At 36.7% G+C, this 6,937-nt stretch overlaps 1 long non-coding RNA gene across 1 annotated transcript; it reads right to left on the reverse strand.

Annotated features, from left to right (window-relative positions):
- Positions 1 to 3,565: 3,565 nt before the first annotated feature.
- On the reverse strand, positions 3,566 to 4,384 carry LOC123477463. Its single transcript, XR_006652616.1, has 3 exons — positions 4,249 to 4,384; positions 4,058 to 4,175; positions 3,566 to 3,988 (listed from the first exon to the last, which is right to left on the reverse strand). It is a non-coding gene; the product is annotated as an uncharacterized LOC123477463 (long non-coding RNA).
- Positions 4,385 to 6,937: the final 2,553 nt, after the last annotated feature.

Genomic DNA, 6,937 nt, shown 5'->3' on the forward strand with positions numbered 1-6,937 from the left:
AATTTTTAAATGTTTTAAATATTACGTTTTATATTTTTAAATGCAGTTATTATGGCGTGAGCTCGGTTCTTAGTAAAACAATTTTTTGTGCTCCAACTAGCAAAAATCAAAAATTAGCCATCTCAACGGGTAATTGTAAATAAATTTTTTCCCTGAGAGATTTTTAAAATTCTTATTTTAAAAAGCCGAAGGCTTACCGCCGTTTAACCGAGAGACATTTCTTCCGAATGCGACCCAAATACTATTAACCTGAGAGTTCCCTGGGGAATTGGGCGACGGGTGACGAAAATGGTTTTCGTAATTTTGACGCTCTCGTGTTGCTCGGATCCCGACGCGACCTATCTCAATCGACGTAGAATCACTTTTAACATTATAGTTGATTAATTTTTTCAAGTATATAAGAAATTAACGGGGAGATTGGGAGAAAAAATGAGGAAAAAAGGAAAAACTACTAAAACAAATGGCACATAGCATTCCACACTTTAAGAGGGTGTGCGGTCAATTGAACCGGATGAGGCTGCGACGGACACAGCGTCTCTGGCAATTTCGGTGAGGATATAAAATCGACAACTGTTCACTTTCCAAAATTCGAGAGGCTTTGTGGGACGCAATTCAATATCGGGGTCAACAGGATCCACAGGAACCTCCATGGGAACACCTGGCTCATTCAAATACGCTTCAAGCTCATCAATAACTTTTATAGGGCCAACTGATCCTGGTCTAGGAGTTTCAATAACAGATGAATACAAAGATTGGCTTGCTCTTCTTTTCCTGGTGATCGATGGTTGACTAGCACGCTCGTTCGCGACATCAGCTGTATCGTTTGCTGAGGGAACTGGTTGCACTAAATTATGCACAGCTTGGTCATCCATAGATTCTCCTGTAATCAATCGAGAATAGTGATCTTCATATTTACCCAGGACAACATTTGTGTTTGAATTGTTATCAACAATTACAATTACTTGTGCTCAACGCGAGTGGAAAACAATATGTGAATCTACAAAACACAGATCGTTCAGCTGATACTTCTTTACAACCCACCAATACAGCAGATTTAATTGAGGTAAATTTTTTTCCCGTAATTGTTTATTACATAACCTCGCAGACTGAAAAAATGATTTAACTTTTTAAAATTGTCTCAGGCATATAAACATTTATGTAAACATTATTCTGTAATATTTCCTAAATTATACTTCTTTATTTTATAGGATCAAGATACAGCAAATACAAGTTCTGCGAAACAGACTTCTGTAGTTGAAACTAAGAAGAAAAAGGTAAACATTCCTATGTATTACAGATTTAGGGGAAAACAAAAAAATTACTAAAAGTTTAAATTGTCTCAGGCATATAAACATTTGTGTAAACATTATTCTGTAATATTTCCTAAATTATTCCTGTTTATATTACAGGAGAAAGATACAACAAATACAAATTCTGCGAAACACACTTCAGTACTTGAAACTAAAAAGAAAAAGGTAAACATTCCTATATATTCCAGATTTAGGGGAAAACCGAAAAAATATTAAAAGTTACCAAGATGGATCTGTTACTACATACGCAGTTTCTGGATATACATAACGTATTATTATAATTATATTGTTATTTTGATTGCACTATTCTTATAGATTCAACCTGTAAGAGCTGCTCCCACTAACTCTGGGACTAACAAAGCAGTTTTTCACGATGGTGACTCCATTGCTACTAGTATTGAACCGGTTCATAACATTCATATGATTGAGGTATGATTAATTGTTTGTACTTTCAATCGTTCGCAATGGCTAAATAAAAATATGTTATTTTGTAGTTGGTCAATGCAGAAAAAGATAGCCAGCTTCAGACGACAGAAAACCAGCTTAAAGATTAGAAAAGAGAATATCAAAAAAGATATTTGCAAAAAGCGAAAAAGCAAAAAATTGAATCGATTCTTTTCAACGTTTACAATGAAGTGCTATCAATGAATATAAAGTATGCTCCATCAGCTGATCAAATGGAGAACGCAGAAACAAACATCGTTGCAGCTCTAATGACTCTTGTCACCAATACTGGATTGGGTCGTTTTGCTGATGCATCTACACTAATCGACAATTGGAACGAAGCAGCAAGCCTCAATTCGACTACATCTCTTCCTCAATACATTTCCAATCTCATCAATGATATAAATCATAACGTCACGGAAGTCGATATGGGTCGCATTGTCGAAGAGTTTCTCCACTCTTGGAACATCGAAGCTCGCCTATTTGCTTGCGCTAGTTGCGGTATAAAGGCTTTTGAAATGGGAAACGATCAATCGCATTCCATATCCATTAAAGAACTAGACAGCTTGTTAATTTCGGATGCAGATAGAGATAAATTGTTGAATATCCCATTGAAATTCAGGTAAAATATTAAGCATTTTTAATTATAAACATCGTTTCATAATTTTCCTTATAATTACTTTATTAGATCAATGGCTAGTTATTACCAATCAACCAGCACCAGCCTTTATTATCATCTCCACAGAGAATTCGTAACAATAAACGCAGCAACTGAGAACCAACAAGAAGAAGAATGTGCAACGTTATGTCTCATGTTGATGATGCCACGTGAAAAATTTCATATGACTCAATTCATACATTTCGAAAATTGAAATCTTAATAATAACTAAGCCAACTGAAAGTTTATTCACTTTCAAATTCACTTTAAAACAACACATTCTTTATCGTTTTTCTCAAAAATTTCATTTTTAAAATTAAGAGAATGAAAAGACAATTAAAAAACTCGAAGGCGCCACGAAGGGGCTTGATCCCTGAGAGATTTACCTTGGTAAAGCTAGAAGGCTATACCGTGGTTATGGGCTCCAAACTGGTTATTGTTTCCCCCGGGGTTCCAGCCGGGTGATGATTGGCTGCGAATTGGGCAGAATTTTTGCGCGCAGAAACGGTAACTTTTTCGTTTTAATTATTTCTTATGTTATTCACCGTCTAAAACCACGTTCCCTAGGCTTGTTTCCAAATCTGTAGGTTTCTTTGTTAATTTTATATTTGTTTTTGTCTGATCAAAATTCAAATTTCGGTCTTATAATTCGGGCTGTGATTGGTTGGCGAATTTAGGGACCCTCCTGTGTCACGAGTTTTCGTTTTTTGGGTGAAATTTCCTACAGTTCGATTCTCCATGTAAAATTGTATTGTTTAAGGTATTTTTCGTGATGAAAGGCTGGTTAGTTAATTTTTAATTTGTGTTTGTTTAAAAATGGCGAGGGCGGCTGTCGTTGGTCCTTTGTTTTATTTGCATTTTAAGAACAAGGAAGTCAGCCGTGACAAATGCCTTGTACAACCAGTCTTTCATGTGGCGCCATCTAGTTGCAAAGGCAACGACGGAAATGTGCGATCCTAGCCTAACCTAACCCGCCGTAGCGTTTTGGCACTACAACTATTCTACTTATTTTAGCCATCGCGGGCCTTTTATTATTTTTATATTATTATTTTATTATTGATTAACCTAACTGGTACTTGGTGTCAAACTAGTATTAACTATTCTATCTAATAAATATATAAATAATCAAATATATAATAATATAAATAGAATATGTAATAAAAAATAAATAGTATGAATATCTAACTATTCATGAATTGACGTGAAGTTTGTGTCAACAAGGTTTTTGAGACGGCGTCTTAACGTGCAGACGATAAATATGCCAATGCTAAAGGATAGGGCCTTCCAAAGAATCGACTCTTTTCCGGCCAACGCTTCTCGAACCTCTTTTGGCAGAAACTGAACTCAAACGTCGTCCTCGGAGGTTTGATCTTTCGCGAGCCGAGGATGAAGCAGGACCGATAACAGAAATGTCATCGTGACTGAAGGCAGGAGCGGATGTGTTAGCCAATGAATTTGAAGAGCCAGAGAGACTTGAGCTGTGAGAAGGAGAGTTGGGACTGTTCAAATCCAAAATGCTGTCATCAGAATGATTTCCGGAATTGCGATGAACCATTTGCAATTTTGAGCTTGTCATCTGTATTAAAATGAATTGAATCAATAAATAAGTATTAATTGATGAAAAACTGCCAGATAATGAACGTACCAGGTGAGATAATGAAACATGAGGAGTAAATCATAAGGCCAATAAGTTCAGGCTATGTACACTAGTTCCAAACAATGGTGAGCGTATTGAATAGTTGCCTTCACAGCTTTACAGGAGACTGCCAATATAAGGAATGTTTGTTATTGAATATAAATTCTTTCATGGTATTAAGTGTCAGATGTTGTTTTCACCTTCGCGTAACGCAGTTTGTTGGCCTCAAATAAAAAAGATACAGCAGCTCCTTGCCTAAGTTCAAATACCGTAGTACCAAACAAACAGAACTTGAAGACCTGCAATATAAATGTTTTGTAAAATAAAATAACTGCCAACAACACAAAATGAAAAGGTGGTTCAACCTTCACTTGAAGCTTTTAAATATGAGAAATATTTACGAGACAAAAATCAGCTATAGAGCACACCATAGATGAGCAGGAAAGCTTGAAATCTCGAGCCACAAAGAAAAAGAGCCCTTAGGTCTTAGGAATATGAAATAAAAAATTTGAAACCTTATTTGACAAGGTACCAACTGCATTATAGTTTAGAGATATTATATTTGCATTATAGTCAGATAAAATATTTTGAAGAAAGAAGTCTGCTAATGAGCTAATCTGCATCTGCTTCCACCAGCCTGCCAGGGTTGCAAAATATCACAATTTGGAAAAAGTCATGGGACCCAGCTAGGTGTATAAACTATAAAGTATACACAAATGCCCCAGGAAGGGAGCTTTTGGCTTCGACTTTTCGACTTTTGCTGGAAAGTCGACTAAAGTCGATAAAAAAGGAAAGTCGGAAAAAAACTGAAAGTCGAAGAAAGTCGAAAAAAGTCGACTGTAAGTCGACTTTTAGTCGGGTTGAAAAAATGAAAGTCGAAGTCGAAAAATCGACTCGAACTTTCGACGGTTCAACTTTTTTAAGTTAAGTACAGTATCCTGCACAAAAATCCGAACACCTATTTAATTTTTTAAAGCCACCTATTGGCGGGGTAAAGGGTTTTTTGTTTGTTTTTCTTTAAGAGGGAGGGTAGACGGGGTGATGGACACATAGGGCAGGGTTGGGTAAGTCTAGACATTTTTTTTATGCCTTAAGGTATTACGCTTTAAGGCAAGTAACAGGTCGGGACATTTTTGCAACCCCCAGGGTGGTGTGTTTTTTTAAAACGACAGTTGGAAATGTTGGACTTAGGCTGTGTAATACTCCTTACCCAAATAAATTAGATAGCTGCCTGTGCACAATTATCTCGATACCGATGGCATATGTGTAGAGCCTCTGATTGCGACGCCGTAGATCAGAGTTCGATTCCCAAAAAGGAATTGCAAAATATTTGGTATCGTTATAATATTCTTCATTCGAATTTGCTGGAAATATTAATTTCTCTAGAACGAAGGAGATTATTATTTTTTAAATTATTTAATAAACAAAAAAAGCACATATTGCTCGATGAAAATTTGTTTTATATATAAGCGAGAATTTCTCGTAAGTTAACCATATTAACTCAGCACCTCATCTGGAATCGAACGCCGATCTCCAGCATCACATTCAGAAACGCTACACCTACGCCATTGACATCGACGTAAACATTTACAGGCAGCTAGAACATAAGCTAAATTGTTTCGGCAACATTACCAAGCCCAAGCCCTAAATTTCCAACTGTCGTTTTAAAAAACACACCACCCTGGGGGTTGCAAAAATGTCCCGACCTGTAACTTGCCTTAAAGCGTAATACCTTAAGGCACCTTTTTAAAATGTCTAGACTTACCCAACCCTACCCTGTCGTGTCCATCACCCCGTCTACCCTCCCCCTTAAAGAAAAACAAACAAAAAACCCACTACCCCGCCAATAGGTGGCTTTAAAAAATTAAATCGGTGTTCGGATTTTTGTGCAGGATACTGTACACAACACTGAACTAAGCGCCTGCTTCTTCCATATTTCCTGTAGTTTTGTGTTAAGACACTTCTTCACCTTTTTGAAAGTTACGTTGAAGATATTATTGACATTCGTAGTGGAAATGAGGTTTAAAAGTTGAATGAGGCATGAACATCTCTCTGTAAATCGGTATCATCATCTGTAAATAAAAATAATCTGTAAATGTTTACGTCTTTGTCAATGTCGTAGGTGTAGCGTTTCTGATTGGGATGATGAAGATCGGAGTTCGATTCCAGATGAGGCGATGAATTATTGTTGTTACATTAGGAGAAATTCTCTTTCATATATAAAACCAATTTTCATCATGTTTGTTTATTAAAAATTATGATTTCCTTTGTTCTAATGTAATTTACATTACCAGCATATTCAAACGAAGAATATTATAAAGATACCATATGTTTTGCAATTCCTTATCGGGAATCGAACACTGATCACCAGCGTCGCAATCAGAGGGTCTACACATATGTCATCGGTATCGAAAAAACGTTGCACAGGCAGCTAGCCAAATTATTTGGCCAAAGAATATTACACAGCCTAAATCCAACATTTCCAACTGTCGTTTTAAAAAACCACATCACCCTGAGGGTTGCAAAAATGACCCGACCTGTTACTTGCCTTGAAGCGTAATACCATAAGGCATTTTAAAAAAAGGTCTAGACTTATCCAACCTTGCGCTGTTGTGTCCATCTCACCGTCTACCCTCCCCCTTAAAGAAAAACAAATAATAACCCGTTAACCCGCTAATAGGTGACTTTAAAATATTAAATCGGTGTTCGTATTTTTGTGCAGGATACTGTACGTATGGCTGCCAATAACACGGCGAACAACCAAACAAGCACTTCTTCTCAAAATCTCATTTCCAAGCCAATGCACCGTCATCTAAATAAAGCTTCGCAGGCGAGAAGACCACAGATCAGGTGTTGTTAATACATTTGAGATCTTTTCCAATGCCACAA

This window comes from Daphnia magna, unplaced genomic scaffold (genome assembly GCF_020631705.1).
Source record: "Daphnia magna isolate NIES unplaced genomic scaffold, ASM2063170v1.1 Dm_contigs066, whole genome shotgun sequence".
In the NCBI taxonomy this organism is placed as follows: domain Eukaryota; kingdom Metazoa; phylum Arthropoda; class Branchiopoda; order Diplostraca; family Daphniidae; genus Daphnia; species Daphnia magna.